The sequence below is a fragment of the Protopterus annectens genome, chromosome 6.part0 (assembly GCF_019279795.1).
Source record: "Protopterus annectens isolate FY-2018-M chromosome 6.part0, PAN1.0, whole genome shotgun sequence".
NCBI lineage: Eukaryota > Metazoa > Chordata > Ceratodontiformes > Protopteridae > Protopterus > Protopterus annectens.
The window spans coordinates 1129543267-1129561210 of record NC_056737.1 but is presented as its reverse complement, the minus strand read 5'-3'; the positions used below and the strand labels follow the sequence as shown (position 1 = coordinate 1129561210).

The following is a 17944-nucleotide window of genomic DNA, read 5'->3' as shown; positions in this document are numbered from 1 at the left end:
GACCAATCTGAGACACCTATCATATAAAAAGGGACACAATGGAGCTCACATAATGTACATCAGAGGTTGGTAGGATGCTGCTCAAGGCTATTTCATACAACTGTCAACAACAGTACAATACGAACAAAAGCTATTTGCTTAGTTATTCATTCTAAGGGGATCCAAAATATATCTGTATATAGAAAGTTCTATATATCAGCCTGGAACAAGATGATTGATGGCCCACTACCTGCTTTGCAAGGGATGGTCTGTGCTGATCTCCACACAGCTTTCATACATTGGCGAAAAAACTTTCTTCCCCCACAATGCTTTTTTTTAGACACTGTCACCCACCTCAAACTACCAACATAATCAAACAATACTTTATAAATGTAGCAATGGCCAACACTGGAACACTAAATAAAAAAGATTACCCTCCTTACAAACCTTACTGACCTCAGAAAATACTGATTTCTGCATCATTACTGAAATGTGACTTCAATGTAGTGACAGCACCCCTGCAGTGCCAGGTTTCAATGCTTACCATTCTTTCAGACCCCCCTCCAAAAAGACTGTGTTGTTGGAGAGGGTATGTCCGTGCATTAATCCATATGACACTTGCTGTCAATAAAAATCCATACCACATCATTGCCAACTACCATACCCCCTACTCCTTCTACATTGCCCACAACCCATGAAGCATATCTAAGCAAATTAGTGTCCCTCAACATTCAGCTGACCACTATTCTACTGGGGGATTTCAGCTATCTTTCTATTAACTGGAAAGCTACACAACCCCCAAGTATACACAATGCTTCCTAGATTTCATAAAAGCTCTACACATGTAGTAGTCACATTATTAGTCAAATCTGATGACCATTCACCAATATTCACTACAAGGATAGAGAGTCTATTCTAAGATAAACTTATTAGAGCCAGCTAATAACCAGATGAAATTTAAGCACCCTCTCCCTTTGATGGTGCCATATTACACACTAACATGCATTGATCCATCTATCCTCACTGGACACAAATGCAATGCCAGAGTCAGGACAAAGTTCCAGGTGGAGTCCTAGTATAAGCAAACTATAAAATAACAGGAATAAACTTACTGCACCTAAGAAAGTACAATTGTGTAAGTAAACTTACCATACCAGTAAATGTTCAAATGATCACTGCTGCAGTAACCTTAGCTATATGGGTTATAGCCTGCTAAAGAAACAACAGGCACTTTCCATGCCCCAAACAGATAGCTCAAGCTGAGCTGAGCTGACTGAAGACATACATGCCAAGCCTTTCAAAATTTTCATGCCAAGAGAGGAAGGCTAAACCCTTGACAATGAGAATGCTAAGAAAATACAAATAAAGGACTTCACTCTTCCAACAAAAACATACAAAAACACAAATAATAGATGCAGGGAAAGGCTACAGTAGCAGTGATCATTCAAACATATATCACTAGTGTAAGTTTACTTACAAAAGACATACTATTTTCATCATAAGAATCACTGCTGCAGTATCTTTAGCTATACGGGCAGATTACCATAGCTTAGACTGACTGGGAGGATGTAGGGTGAGAGTCCAGGAGCTCCGGGAGAATGGTTCTAACAAAACCAGTCCTAAGCCTGGAGAAGAAGTCTAGTTTATAGCATTTAGTAAAACTGTGCACAGGGGACTAAGTTTCTGGAATGCTTCTAGAATCCAACCCTTTCCAAAAAGCCACAGAAGAAGCCAAGGCCCTGATTGAATGACCTTATACCCACCACAGCAAGACACTTTCAGGCAGGGTCAAACAAAACATAACTGCGTGAGACAATCATTTGGAAATAGTCTGTTTTAACATGTCATGTTTTTTTCTTACCTTCAGAAGAAAACAACTGATTAGAGTTCCTGAAAGATTTTTTTTTTCTGTCAAGATAGCACCCGACTTATCTGCAGACATCCAAGGTATGGAGTATCCTTCCTCATTTTTAGGTTCTGGAAAGAAGACAAGGAAATGGATAACTTGGCACAAAGTAAACTCTGATACCAACATAATCAAGCAATACGAATACTTAACAAATGTGGCATAAAAAAGAAGTTATGTACTTACCATAACGCTCCATGTGAGTTGTACATCTCGCCTTTTTGTTCTTATAAACGGGTTCGGAGCCGATCCCTCGGCTCCGAGTCGGATGCTTTCCAAGCTCAGACTCTCAGAGAAGCTTTAGACCTAGTGGATATCCCATGATTCCCTGCTGTAACTCCCCAGATCTAGCAAGCTGCAATGCAAGGAAACCAAGGAAAGGTACCAAACCCCCTGAATCGTGAATTCCAGCAGAAAACAGGAATAGAGGAAGGAGGCAACCTGCCCAAGGATAGGCTGATCTAAAAATGACCAAAACTGACCTCCTTGCTAAGGCAACCATCACTCTCCACGGAGGGGGACGGAGGGAGGGAATGTAAGAACAAAAAGGCGAGATGTACAACTCACATGAAACGTTATGGTAAGTACATAACTTCTTTATGTGAAGTTGTACTATCTCGCTGTTTTGTTCTTACAAACTGGTAGCGTCACAAGCACCCTAATCCTGGGTGGCTCACGGGAGAACATTCCTGAGCACAGTGGAACCAAAGGAGGCCCTGTCTCTGGAAGCCCTGTCCACTTTATAGTGAGTGATGAACGTGTGAGGCTTAGACCATGTGGCAGCTGCACAGATCATCTAAAGGCAAACGGGCAGCATACGCCAGGGATGTAGACACCACCCGTGTAGAATGGGCTTTAACGTCAGAGGACAATGACTGATTGGTAGACGCGTAAACAAATTTGATACAGTTAGCCAGCCATCTGGATAAAGTGGTTTTTGAAACTGCATGTCCCTTCCTGTTATCAGCGAACGAAACAAACAGCTGTTCAGTCTGTCTGAAATCCTTAGTACGGTCAAGGTAGAACCTTAGCTGCCGGTGCACGTCAAGCTTATGTAACATATATTCTAGTTTGGTGGTGTGATGTCTGAAGAAGGTAGGAAGTTCGATGGATTGATTTAGGTTGCTCTCTGAGCAAACTTTGGGAAGGAAAGTGGGGTTAGTCCTAAGAGAAACTCTGTCTGGGTGAAAAATTAAATATGGCGGTCTGGAGGACAATGCCTGCAGTTCAGACACTCTACGTGCGGAAGTAATGGCTACCAAGGAAATAGTCTTCCACGAAAGGAATTTCAGATGGCATGAAGAGGCTGGTTCGAACGGGGAAAGCATCAATTGTGATAATATGAAATTTAAATTCCAGGGAGAAATAGGGTGTCTAACAGGTGGTCTGAGGTGATGGGTTCCTTTTAGAAACGCTTTACAAAGCCTATGCGCCATAATGTTAGCTCCATCACATCCTACATGAAAGTTTGAGATAGCAGCCAATTGTACTCTTATGGTGGCAGCTGCTGAGCCCTTATTGAACAATGAGGATAAAAACTCCAGAATGATATGAAGTGGCGCAGCTGCTGAGCCCTTATTGAACAATGAGGATAAAAACTCCAGAATGATAGGAAGTGGCGCCACAAATGGATCAATGTTGTAGCGAGCAACCCAATGTACAAATCGTTTCCACTTACTATTGTATAATTTCCTGGTAGACAGTTTGTGAGAAGAAACTATGATATGCTGGATGGCAGGGGACAAATCAGGAGACCTGGCTAAAGTGGGAATTGGAGCAGCCAAGCTGTCAGATTTAGGGAGAGAAGGGAAGGATGAAGAACTCCCGACAAATGGGTCAGCAGGTCCAGCACTGGGTCCAGGATCCACGGTTCTTCCAGTTGATATTTCCGCAAAAAGGGGAACCAAATTTGTCGAGGCTGAGACGGGGCTATCACTATAACTGTCCTTCCTAGACACTTGGCTTTCTGAATAAATCTGGGAATTAAGGGGATCGGTGGAAAGGCATATAGGAGACCCGTGGGTCAACCGTGCACGAGTGCGTCCCTTGGTTTGTTCCCCGGTGGGGGATAAAGGGCTAAGTAGCTGCTGCATTTGGCATTCATTGGGGATGCAAACAGGTCGCAGCAAGGCCGGCCCCATTGGAGGAAGATCTGTTCCGCCACACTCTGTTTTAGAGACCACTCGTGAGGCAGAAGAATAGCCCTGCTTAGACTGTCGGCTATCACACTGGAAGATCCCGGGATGTGCATTGCTGTCAGAAAGCGTCCGGTGGATACAGCCCACTGCCATATTCTCACAGCCTCGCGGCATAGGGGATAGGACTTGGTTCCCCCTTGTTTGTTGATGTACCGGACTACCGACATGTTGTCCGTCTGGATGGCAATCGTACCTAGAGGTAGAGAGTTGTGAAAGTGCTGCAACGCTAGGAACACTGCTCTCAGCTCCAGGACGTTGATATGCAAATGAGTCTCCATAACCTACCAAGTGCCTTGGATAGTCTTTCCCTGAAAAAGCCCCCCCCCCCCACCACCCTATCAGGGAAGCATCTGTGGTCACTGTGGCTACGGGTTGGGGAAGAACAAAGGGACGACCAACTGTCACTTGGTCGCTGATTAACTACCAAGTGAGATCTTTCTTGCAAAGAGTTGTCAATCGAATCTCGTATGATAAAGGTATACACTGGTAGGACCATTGAGCGAAAAGTAGCCATTGTAATATCCGCATGTGCATTCGGCCTAAGGGAACTGCTATCAAGGCCGCCGCCATTGTGCCGAAAAGTTGTAGTATCTGTGACGCCGGTGCTTTGTCGAGAACTAGGAGGCTGGATAACTGATCCCTCAGTGAGACAATTCTGGATTGAGGCAACTTGATTTTTTCGTTGACGGTGTCTATTTCTGCTCCTAAGAAGGTAATATGCTGCGAGGGCAATAATGCAGATTTCTCAAAATTTAGAGTGATACCTAAAGGAGAACAAAGATGTATTAAGTAGTCTCTTGTCCGCAGAAGTTGATACTTGGTGGTGGCAGTAAGGAGCCAGTCGTCCAGATACGGAAACACTCGGAATACTAGTCGTCTCAGATGAGCCATAACCACCGCCATGCATTTGGTAAATACCCTGGGGGCTGTGGTGAGACCAAAGGGCAGGGCTCTGAATTGGTAATGACTGGCTCCCAGCCGAAAACAGAGATGATCTCTGGATGCTCTGTCCATTTTGATATGGTAGTATGCATCCTTGAGATCTATAGAGCACATCCACTCCCCCTTTGACAAAAAAGAGAGGATTGATTGCAGCGTGACCATCCGGAACTTCTCCTTCTTTACAAAGGCGTTGAGCCTGCTGAGGTCTAGAATGGGCCTCCAGTCCCCCGTCTTCTTTGGCACTAAAAAGAACCTTGAGTAAGTTTTGAATCCTCTTTGGTCTGCCGGGACTGGCTGGATGACTCTTGTATAGAAGATGTTGAATCTCTATCTCTGCTCGTTTTCTCAGACTGGGTGGAATGTCTGGACTTTTTGCAAATACAGGGGGATTTCTTATAAAGGGAATGTGGTAACCTCTGATAATGATGCTTTTCACCCAGGAATCTGTTGTGATGTTTAGCCAGGCATTTGGGTGTAAAGCTAAGCGACCCCCGACTCTCCAGAGTAGAACAGCCAGGCTTCCCTTCAGGAATGCGGCTAGGGTTTGCCAGAGAACTGGTCCCAGTCACCCTGGTTTTGCGGACCACCTCTGCCGATTGGACGGCGTCTTCCATTTTGACCTCTTCCTCTGCCTCTGGAGGAGATATCTGTAGGTGTGTTTTGGAAAGCTTCCTGAGGTTTCTGGAACCACATTTTCCCACTTCGTTGCCCTTTGGGATACGGTCTGGTTGAAGTGGAAAAACGGACTCAGACGGCAGATAGAGCTTTCCTTCCTGCTCACACCTCATAAGCATCTCCTTAACTTTTGGACCGAACAAGGCCAATCCGTCAAAGGGGATGCTCACAAATGAAGACTTAAAGGCTTCCGCAAAGGAGCACAGGCGCATCCAGGATTGTCTCCTAAGAGCTATCGCTGAACCCGCTGCTCTACTCGAACCCTCGGCAGCATACGAAATGAGCCGCATGGATGAGTTGACTATGGAATTTAGGGTGTTGAGTTGCAATCTCTGACAAGGTGAATGCGCATCAGCTACATTACCGTGGAGAGTGTCTCCTAGTTCTTTGAGGAGATCTTGTTGAAACGTGTGAAATGAGTTAGGTAGTTTAGCGATCTCATGGAAAATGTCGGCGAACTGAAAATGTGTTTTCCATATCTGTCCATAGTCCTGGAATCTTTATTAGGAGGATGGACAGTAGAAGAAGACTCTGACATCTCTTTCTTAGTGGCCGCCGCCACCACCACTCCTTTTGTCAAGAAGGACTTGTCTGATGGTGCAGTAATGAACTTATTAGGCCTCCGAGGGACTGGTTCCATGGTGTCAGGAGACTCCCATGCCCTTCGAGCAACTAGTTCCATTAGTTCATCGAAGGGCGGAGTAACCCAAGAGGTGGATGGTTGAGATCCAAAGGCCTTCAGGAGAACTGACTCGTCCTCAGTAGGGGTAAGGGACTGCCAATCCCCTCTCTGTTTCAGGATTTGTAGAATGTCTGAAAATGAGACATCTTCCGAGGGGGACCGTGGGGACCCTTTTGATTCCTCCAAGTCAGTATCTGATGTAAGAGATTCCTGAGGGGAATCCAAGTGCCTCCTCTTGCACAGTTTCTTCCTAGGCACTTCCTCGGTGGGAGCCTCCAGAGAAGTATCTAGGGAGGAGGGGTCACCCGAAGGGGATTCCTGAGGCCCTGGATCTTGACGCTTAGAAGGGATCTGAGGAGAAGAGGTAGAACGAGGCCCTTTGGGAAGAGGTGAAGACAGATCCGAGGAAGTAGTGGTCTTAGCAGACAAAACCTTCCTCATGGCATCGAAGGCGTTAGAATCCCGATTCGAAGAATCAACCGGCTCCGAAAAGATCGGTCAATCGCTCCAAACCGAGACCCCATTCTCCAAATCAGAGGATGGGGCCGAGGACATCTGCGCCGAAGCACCGAGCGGTAGAGTTGGAACCGAAGTGTCGGTTCGACTCTCACGACCAGAGTCGACGAGTGACTTCCGGTCCAGAGGTTCTTCCGTTGGTACCGAAGAAACCAAGGTTGATGGAGCCGAGGGAAGAGGATCGAACCTCGGCTCCAAAGGTTCTACTAGCATCGGTTCCGTCAGCCCCGGCTCCGAAGATTCGATGGGTTTCGGAGGAGGAAGAATGGAGGAAACAAGGGGCAAATTCGGCTCCGAAGTCACTTGACTTGAAGCAGATAACATTTTGGCAAGGGGCGGGTTCTCCAATAACCTTTTCACCACTCGATCCAGATCCACATCAGATAATTTGGAGGAGTGTGAAGAGTGATGGGTCGAAGGAGCTGAAGAATGCACCGACTGGAGGATAAGTGATTGGGGTGCATCGAAAATCGGCTCCACCACCAGAGATCAAACAGGCGGATCGATACTTGGTCCCGAGGTCTGTGGAACCGATATTCGAATCACGCCAGAGGTACTCGGAGCCGGAGACTTAGGCTCCGAAGATCCTCTAGAAGACTTAGAGCCCTTTGACGTCTTAGAAGAGATGTCAGCTTTTTCAAGAGCGGCCTGAAAATCCGGTTTTAGAAGCCCTCTATCTACCAACTTCCTTCTTCTTTCTAGCAGAACTCTAGCACTGAAGGAGTGGCAAATAGAGCAGACTTCTTGCAAATGTACAGAGCCAAGACAATACACACATGTGGTGTGGTTGTCAGTAACGGACATCTTCTGTCCACAACCACATCTCTTAATTACATATATATATATATATATATATATATATATATACATATATATATATATGAGAAACACCAACTAAATTATCCTAAGATATTATAAAGCTTCAACTACTAGAAAAAACACTCCACAGCACACTTGACTATAATATGTATATAATAATATATTGACAGAGCCCTGTCAACTAAGGAGAAAAAACCCCTTCAACTACTAAATTACTATAAAAAATCTACTCTACCAAACTAACTAATTTAACACTATCAAAGAAAATAAATTCTTAAACTACAAAAATTTTTAAGTATGAGAAGTTTTCACTGGCCCGAGCTTCACTCTTGAGAGCTTGCGATCATTGCAGCGGCAAACTAGATCTGGGGAGTTACAGCAGGGAATCATGGGATATCCACCTGGTCTCGAGCTTCTCTGAGAGTCTGAGCTTGGAAAGCGGCCGACTCGGAGCCGAGGGATCAGCTCCGAACCAGTTTGTAAGAACAAAACGGCGAGATAGTACAACTTCACATTGAAGGATTAGGTGTTAATCAAATCTAATTTTTGTGGAAAATAAGGGGATACCCCACCATAAGAGCTTTCAATTCTGACATCTTGCAGAGGTCAGAACGATTATGGTGGCACAATGGTGCAGTGGTTAGTGTTGTCGCCTCACAGCAAGAGGTTCTCTGATTTGATTCTTGGCTGGGGTGCCTTCTGTGTGGAGCCTGCATGTCCTTCCAGCATTTGTGTGAGTTTCCTCCGGATGATCTGGTTTCCTCCTACATTCGAAAGACATGCATCTGGAATGTTTCTCCCTGGGCCTCCTCTGAAAATGGGCTCTGTCCCAGTCGAACTTTCACGATAAACAAATGTTAAATATTTATTTACTTATTTATTTAAGCATTTGTTAACCGGGAAGGTCCGACTTGGAACAAAGCCAATTTTCAGTGGAGGCCTGGGGAAAAAAACACAAATAAGAGAAACCCAAATAAATAAAACAATGAGTAAAGTACAGTTTCTGTCCCACTCACCATAGTTGTAGAAGTTAGAGTAGAATAATGTTGCAGTACTGATTCTTGGGTCTTCCTGCCATGTAGAAGCCCATGACCAGCCTGACTTCCACAGTCTTTACATCATCCCCTAGCTGACGGACGTCCGAAGATTGACATCTAGATGTCAGGGTATAATAAGGGCATACACGGGAACAATTTAAAGTCTTTCTAAGCAGTGAATGAGCAGTCTGATGCCCGAGAACAGCAGGTGTCCCAATTATTAGCAGTCTGAATTTAAGTGAGAAGGAAAAGACAGAGGAGGCAGACGGAAGATGGAAAGAAGTCTATCTGCAGAAAAAAAACTCGGTACTCCTTGCACCCGACAAGGCAGAGACAAGTAGCCAGCAGATAGAAGGGTAGGAATATGTACTGCAACACTGACTTACTCAAACATCTACAATTATGGTAAGTGGGACACAAATATACTATGTTCTTCATAGACAATGTTGCAGTACTGATTCATGGGAAAACTCCAAGCTAATGGGTGTTGGATCATCTGCATGACCCCAAGAAAAAAGATTTTGCAGTGTGGCAGTACCAAAACCTGCTCTAGCCCTGTAGACATTATCCAGGTTATAGTGTTTTCTCCAGCCAAGCTAGGACTTCCACTGAGTGACCTCTCAAACCTCTTATATCAGAGGCACATGGGATATATGCAAATGACCCTTATGAACATCAGGTGTTTCAGCTATATGGGCATAACAGCAATGCGTTTCTTATGCGTAGTCAAACACTCTGCTTGTGCTGTGCTGATGAGGTCACAACAAGATCGAAATATGCATATCCACACCTAATGGGGTTTGGCTTTATTGGCATGAAATTGTCCATTGAAACTACTTAAAAAGAAATAAGTCATGGGCATTCAGAATCGCCACATAGCTGAAACACCTGATGTTCAGAAGGGTCATTTGCATATATCCCATGTGCCTCTGATACAAGAGGTTTGAGAGGTCACTCAGTGGAAGTTCCAGCTTGGCTGGAGTTTTCACTTAGTTTTTACTGATTGTTTTTTTCTGTGTGAGTTTCTCACTCTTTGTTTTAGGTTATAGTGTTTTGGAAAGATGTGCACAGAGTTCCATGTGGCTGCTTCTCTGATGGCCTGGGTAGGGTCTCAGTTGAGGAGATTACTGGTAATTGCCCCGTGCCTGGAGTGGGCTTTAATATGTCCAGGTAAAACTATTCCAAGCTGTGAATAACAGAGCTTAATGCAGTCAGCTATCCATTTTGAAATGGTTTGTCTGGGGACAGGCCTGCCCTGTTTACTCTCTGTGAAAGCCACCTATAACTGCTTTGCTCTATTAGGGGTTTTTGTCCCATCTAGATAGTACCTAATGTGCCTGTGCACATCCAGAGGATGGAGGTCTTGTGCTAACCTGTTCTGTGGATATGGGTAGATGATGGGTAAATGGATAGCCTGGTTCAACGCAAGTTCTGGTACTGCCTTAGGCATAAAAGATGGATTCGTTCTGAGGGTTACCATACCCCTGTGGAATACAGTGAAACGTTCTTTACACATGAGGGCTTGTAACTCAAACTCTCCTAGCTGATGTAACAGTTATATGAAACGTGGTCTTCCAGCTGAACATTTTTAGACAGTCAGTAACAGCATGTTCAAACGGGGGCAAGGTTAACTTTTCTAGCACATACTTCAGATCCAATGTAGGGATAAGGTTCCTTTTAGGTGGCCTCAAATGAATCACTTCTTTTAGAAAATGTTTCATGTGGGGGCACAAGAAGACAGGTGGGGCACTGTGCAGGCAAGTTGATAGAAATTCCTTTTTCTGGCATATAATGAGAGGCAGTAGGGTTTCCAAGCATATTTTACAAACCACTGAAGTTCTCAAGTGTAGCTTTGCAAGTGGAAAAATGAGAATGTAAGACAGGATGCCATGTACCCTAGTATCCCCAGGAATTCCCTATCTAGGACGAGTTGCTTTGGAAGCAGGGGAGTCAGAAAGCTGACAGGAAAGTAATCGTGTCCTGGGAAAATAAGGCTTTCTGTTGAACCATGTCTATGAAGGCTCTCAAAAAAAGGATACTTGTTTCGAGAAGAGTTTTAAAATTTTTGAAGATTTAAGGTGAGACCTACCTTCTGAAAGCAGTCTACGGTGATCTGAAAGGCATCTAGGGTCTCTTATGCGGACCTTCCCCTTATGAGACAGTCATATAACTAGGGGTAAAAATGAATCCCCAGAGTGCTGCAATGTGCTACCCAAGAGCTAGACATTTTGTGAAAACTTTGGAAACCATAGATAACCCAGATGGTAAAGCACAAAACTGGAAGTGAGAACCTGTTGCTACAAATCATAGGTACTTTCTGGGACTGCCTGTCATGGGGACATGGAGGTAAGCATCTTTTAGGTGTACAGTGACCATAAAGACATACTGGAAGATCATGAGCAGTAGTTTTCTCAACATAAGCATTTTGAATTTTGGGATGCTGAGAAACTTTTTTTGCTTTGAGAGGTCTAAGATGGACCCACCAGGTGCTCTCCTTTTTTGAGAGAGAAAAATCCTGGAATAGAAACCTTTTCTTCTTGTCCTGGGGGACATGCTGGATGGATCCTTGGAGAAGTAGTTCCCTGAATATAGATGGCAAAAGGCTTTCTTGCTCTTCTGGTGGTTTTGGAATGCCTATGAAGGGTAGTATTTCTCTTAAATGGATAGAATACTCTTTCCTCTACAATGGTAAGGCCCCATTGGTCCCTGGTGATGGGTTTCCATTGTGTTAGGAAGAAAGTCTTCCATCCAGAAGCTTGGAGGGGATGGTGGGAAGGGGTATGGAAAGCTGGGGTTGGAGACAGCCCATCCAGCACAGAGACCTTCTGTAACTATTTGGAGCTCCCTGCTTTGTGCGACTGTTCTGGTTGCCATCTCCTGGTTTGTCTAGGAGGAAAAGGCTAAGCTCAGAAGGACAATTCCTACTGTGCCCTAGGGTCAGAGATGGGCAAAATGTTTTCATAGCTTTAATTGCTTTCTTTTTTATCCAGTTTTTCAAAAACTTGTTCAGCTGAAAGACCAAAAGGAAATTCCATGTCTAATGAACATCCAGTAGTTTAGCCTTTATCTGATTTGAAAGAGGCCGGGTCCTGAGCCATACATCTCTGCAGATGACAGAAGCTGTGGTAGCTGCTCTGAAAGAAGCATCTAAGTCATCATCGCCAAATTTTAAGGAGTGTGTGGAGACTTGTAAACCTTCTCTGTCTCCTGCATTTCCTAAGAAAAGGTTCTATCCACAATAGAGTCAATATTCGCTAGAATTTTGTCCTGGAGGGACTCAAGGTACTTTAGAATATGGAAATGGCAATTCAAAACTCTCACTGACAGGGTAGCAGAGGTATAAGCTTTCTTCCCAAATATGTCTAATAATCTTCTTTCCCTGCCATTAGGTAGGGGACATCTTGCTGGTCCCATAGGTACACCTTTTGTGAATTCAGTGAATACTACAGAAGGGTCAGTCTTTGGATTTTTGTAAAGGTGCTTGTGAGATTCGAGCACTCTGTAAAACCTGTCTGGCTTCCTAGGAGCAGGGGGTAAAGAATCAGGGTGTAAAGCAATGTCTTCAAAGACCTCATCCAATTCAACATGTACAGGAAGGAAAGCCAGTGATATGGGTGAAGGCAAGCTTAGTAGTTCCCTGTAGTGGGTCTGAGCCTGCGAGAACTCTCTACTTTTCCAACTGAAAGTCTCCTTCATTCTTTGCAGGGTATCCCCGAAGGAAAGGTCCTGGGGGAGTCTGTAGAGAGGAGGTCATCTGACAAATTGTGTGGTGGCAACTGGCCAGAGTACAACAATTCCTCCTCATTTTCAGAGCTACATGGGTCTTCTTGTTCCTGAAAGGATACTTCCCTGTTATTTTAAGATGGGGAAGCCTCTGTTGTGGAAGCATGAGAAGGATCTCTAGATTTCATAAAGGCTATAAACTCCTGAGCTATTTTAAAGAGGTCTTGGGCTTTGGTCTGCCAACTGGAAAAGGGCAAGGATGACTACAAAGAAGTGTTCACTTTGGCTTGAGTGTCCATTTTAAAGGGGGAGCACCAGAGGATGCAGCTGTTCGACCACAACATCAGTTGTAATTTCAGATCCGTGGTGGTGCTGCGGTAGCATTGTCGCCTCACAGTAAGATGCTGTCCGGTTCGACTCTCAGAGCGTCTTCTGCATGGAGACATGCATGAATGGGCATACCTTCGTTGAAGGTTGTGCGTCAGGGCTGGCAACTCGGTAAGTAAAAATCAACTGCCAATCATTAGCGGACCGGAGTTTCGCTGTGGCGACCCCTAACCGGGGAAAGCCGAAAGTCACAACAACAACAAAAAAAGGGCTGCCTCTCTCAAGACACATGGTATGTATGTCAGAAGCTGAGGCCTGCTGAGAAACCACAGACCCAAAGTGTGCACCTTGATAGCATTTGCAGGTAGGCTGGAGACCATGGTGACCTCCGAAGGGTTGTACGAAAGGGCTCTGGCTTAGGAGTCACTGGACCAGAGGGCTGCAAAGGCACCTTACCTGGGAAGTCTATCAACTTATGACCTTAATTTGGAGCTTTCTCAGTAATGTCAGGGCAATTGGCCTTTTTTTTTTTTTTTTTTTTTTTGTGGAATGAGTGTAGCCAATGCAGGAGTCCACAGAGAGCCTCAGTGGATTGTGATGCTACTGAGGAAGCCGAAGTGGAGAACTCCATATGGGTGGCTAGTACCTCAGCCCTACGTTTTAGAGTTTTCACATGGAATTTTGGACAGTTACAGAGATCATGCTAAGGCCTCAAGCAGAACAGACAAAACAGTGGAAATCTTTATTTGGCATTTGCTTCCTATGCTTCAAGCAACTGACTTTTTTAATATTAAATTAGTATATACGTGTCCCTAGAGGAGTACTTATCTGAGTGGAAGAATGTTCTCTGGAAAAAAACAGCTGACAGACCGCAAGAGTATTGAACACACATGAACTGCATTGGACTGCACAGCTAGAAAGATATGAAAATGGAAATGGATTCCCTTTCTTATACGCTGATGGACATCCGAAGAGCATCTGGACATCTGCTTGGGATGATGTAAAGACTCAAAATAAGGTTGGTTGTGGGCTTCTGCATTGCAGAAAGACCCAACAATCAGTGCTATATCAGTAACTATGAAGATCATCACTGCTTTCCATGTTAAGAAACTCAAGTCAGCCTGATGAGCTGGTTCAAATGGAGCAAGTTAGAAAAACTATCACAAAAATTAAGACCCCAAGAAGAAAACACTTCATAGGAAGTTACTAGGCTATTGGCCCTGAGGCCCTTACAAGCCTAGCCAAGACTCTACCCCATGTTCCGACAAGTCAGCACCCGATGCCCCTGTACAGCATGGACATAGGTGGAATCCAAGGGGTGTATTTTCCATTTCCCATCCAGTTATCCAGGTTGCACTTAAAAAGGGTTAATGAGGTACTGTGCTTGATGTGGAGAGGGAGTCTAGTCCACAGAAGGGGAGTGTCTCTGGGATACAAATCTGTCCCACCAAGTCCTACTGATGTCACAGACAAGGTTGAAGTCGCACATGCTGATTACTCAAGTGCAGCTTGACTTGCAGATAAGCAGCACTCCCACCAAGGCAGGGTCTGAGATTACTTTGTATGCCAGACACAGGTCACCTCTAACGAGTCTGTATGGGACTGAAAAGAGACAGGACTTTTAGCCTATCTGTGTAGGGTAGATGTTTGAGGCCTTGGATTCTCCAGGTGAGGAACCTCTGTGGTCTCTCCAGCTGCCGCATATATTTTTTGTGAGGTACATGCCGAAAGGGGCATTGTACAACGAAGGCAATATGGTGGTCAATAGTCAGTCTGCTATCAACCTAGGTGCCCAAGTCCCTTATGACTGACTGCATGCTTAGGACCTTGTTATTAACATGATAATTTGTGGGACATGACTCTCCCCAAAGGGGATGATGCATTTTTTGGAATTCAGTTTGAGACCATGTTTCTGGCAATATCCATTTGTTTGGCTGAGACCCTCTTGTAGTATGTCCACATCACCAGGGGAATTCATGACAGTGCCCAGCTTGCAGTCATCTGAAAACTTGGTCAGCCATAGACCACTGGTTTTGGCCTGCACTTCAGAAAAGTACATCCCAAACAACAGAGGCTCCAAAACCGATCCCTGGGGTAAACCGCTCATTGCGAGTCTACTGCGCGAGGTGGCTTCCCCTATTTTGACTAGGTGGGTTCTATCAGTGAGCCAGTTTGCTACCCATCTGGTAACAAATGGATTGATGCCTAGTTGTGAGAGTTTACCTATTACACCTGAGTAGGGAATAGTATTGAAGGCTTTGGCCAGGTCAAGGTAGGCAATGTGCACTGTCTTCCCCCTCATCCGAGGGTTTGATGACTGTCTCAAAGATGTTGATGAAATTTAACTGGCATGACCTCCCCTTGACAAAACCAAACTGTGTAGAATCGAGTGTTTGGAGGTTGCCAATGTTCTTGTTAATGAGGTCCATGATAATCCATTCCATGGCCTTGCAGATCAGGCTAATTAAGCTGATGGGTCTATAATTTCCTGGATCGGTGGAAAGGGATGACTGTTTGTTCTCCACTCGGCAGGGATGAAGCCATAACTCAGGCTTTGGTTGAATAGGGTTGCTTAATGGTGCCACAAGTTCCTGCCTGAGTTCATGTAGGATGCAGCCTGGGATGTTATCAGGTCACATGGAGGCTGTATTTTTTGCCTTTGAGGGGGCAGTGATGACTTGCTCCCTAGAGATAAGGGGAGGGGGAAGGTGATGGGGATGCCCTGATTTACTGATTGGGTGGGACAGAGGGGTGAAGTTTTCACTGAACCTGTCTGCCAGCAGGTTGGCTATATCTAATGTGGTGTCCTTGACTACCAGTTCCTAGCAGATCTGAGTGTTTCATTTGAGATTGTGGACATATGTGAAGAAGGCCTTATGATTGCCTTTAGTAGATGTGGCCAGTTTGGACTCAAAGTTGGGTTTGGAAGACTTCGCTAGTGCTCTTAATTTGCTGGTTTATGCTAACGAGAGATTGCTTTCAATTAGGCAACTGCTCTTTCTTGGTTCTGGACAGCATTTGTTTGCTTTTATTATAGAGTTTATTTATTGCAGATGTCCACCAGTGAGGTTTACTCTTCCTTGAGGAGGTATTCCTAATTCCATGCAGCTATAATAATGCTTGTATAGTACTTTGGTGTAGGTTTGGGCATTTGTGCCAGTTCCTATGGAGGGGGAGGGGACTGTGAAGCTGTTCATACCTTCCTTCAGGAGGCTGTAATCAGCTATGGAGATGTTTTTATGTTTGACTCTAGCGAGGGGGGGGGTCAGGGGACATTGGTGACTTTGAAAGTGACAGCTTTGTGGTCAGATCTTACCAGGGAGGATGACAATGTAGGGATGCTGCAGTGGTTACTCATGTTGGCTTGGTATGCAACACCCCTATCAAAAACATTTTCACATAAGATTGCACTGAAGGGGGTGGGGTACAAGGGCATACATACTGAAATGACCAATAACTGAACCTTGATAAAGGAGTAAGACAGGACAAAAAAGTAACTGACACAAATAATGCAGGACTAGAGAAACAGTAGACCTGAATTGGTGCTGCTTCCTTTCTTGACACCAATGAGAAATTATTTTCCATTTAGTAATGCATGACTTTCTAGTCGCAGGTTTTCATGCCTCTTAAGCAGGTCTTCAGAAAAAAGTGCCTAAAAATGTATTAGGATTCTATCATCCATTCAATTCCAGTTGCTTGGGATCGGGATGTATCAAACACCTCTTGACTTGTGTAAGTAGGTCCATTCGGTGAGGAAGCTTGTGGTAACTGCCCTGACCATTTCCAAAACAGAGGAGAACAAGTGTTGCCTGGGCCAGAATGGAGTCACCACAATGATCTTTGGAGAGTCTTTCTGAATGATCAGAGTGGAAAAGTATATGAGAGCATTCCTGTCCAAGGAAAAGAAAAACATCTTTCTTCCAGGTCTTCATGCACGGATTCTGGAAGCACAGTTTTGCCAACTGATTGTTTTGAGTGGCATAAAAAGCTCTATTTGAGGTGTTCTGGGTCAAGGTCAAGGTCTGGAAGAGCCTCCAATTCAATTTCTATTCTGGTGGGTCTGTCCTGGTCCTGTTCAGCTTTTCTGCCACAACATTTTGCTCTGACAGAATGTAAGATACCTGTGGAATGAGACTGTGCTGGAAAGCTAAATGCCAGGCTACCATTGCTAGTTTACACAGAGGGTAAAGATCTGGTTCCCCAAAGATTATGTGCCAGACCACTGTGGTGTTGTCTTTACACCACTGCAGAGGTCTTGAGGACCATAGATGATTGAGAGTTGAGAGCACTTATAAGTGCCAACATCTCTTACGTTTGTGTTTTAGTCCATCTTTTCTGTTCCAAATATCAACCACTTTTACCTCCATAAACACAACTCCCCAAGCAAAGTTTGAGACTTCTATTATAGACCATGCTGGAACAGGAAAAGAATGAGTGAACTAGATTCTCATAAATGTCTCCATTTTCACAGACCTCAAAACTGAAATCTGGAATATCAGGGGATGATGATGCTGGCACCATACAGAGTTCAGGTGGATTTTTCTCATGTGGAGTCTTGCAAGAGGAATCATGAGAATCATAGAAGCCGTGAGACCCAGAATCCTGAGAAATTTTCTGGCTGAAATCTAGACTTTAATCTACTTTTTCCTGTGGAAGTAAATCTCCAAAATGAGGAATCTAAGACACATTCCAGGAAAACAATCCTTTGAGAAGGAGTTAAACTAGACTTTTGCTTGTTTTTCTGATCCCCAGTCTGTGCAGAGGATCCCTCACACAGGTGAGAGATTCCCGACACTGAAAAACACTCTGCAAAGAGAAGTAAGTTGCCTAAATGAGGAAAATGTGACTACCTTGCAGTCTGCAGTAGGATATCACAGGAGCCAGACACTCCAAATACTCTTTGAGCAGTGGTAGACCAAAGGGTGATGCAGAAATGTGTTAGTGAGATCTACATGCAGAAAACCTTAAGAAATGTTTGAAATCTGGATCTACAGTAATGCGATGATATGCATCTTTAAATCTAAGGCCACCAGAAAACTCAAATTGGGAATAAGGAGTAACAAGTGGTGAAGGGATAGCATTCTGAATTTGATCACTATCACAAACAGGTTTAGAAAGGAAAGATCTAAACCTGGTCTCC

At 44.5% G+C, this 17944-nt stretch overlaps 1 protein-coding gene across 1 annotated transcript in view; it reads right to left on the bottom strand.

The window, feature by feature from the left end:
• BAZ2B (bromodomain adjacent to zinc finger domain 2B) overlaps nucleotides 1-17944 on the bottom strand; it is a 3835724-nt gene that overhangs the window by 3670598 nt on the left and 147182 nt on the right. Inside the window, exon 2 of the mRNA XM_044074749.1 lies at nucleotides 1841-1956. The gene's annotated coding sequence lies outside the window, so the exon portion shown is untranslated. The remainder of the gene's footprint in view (nucleotides 1-1840; nucleotides 1957-17944) is intronic.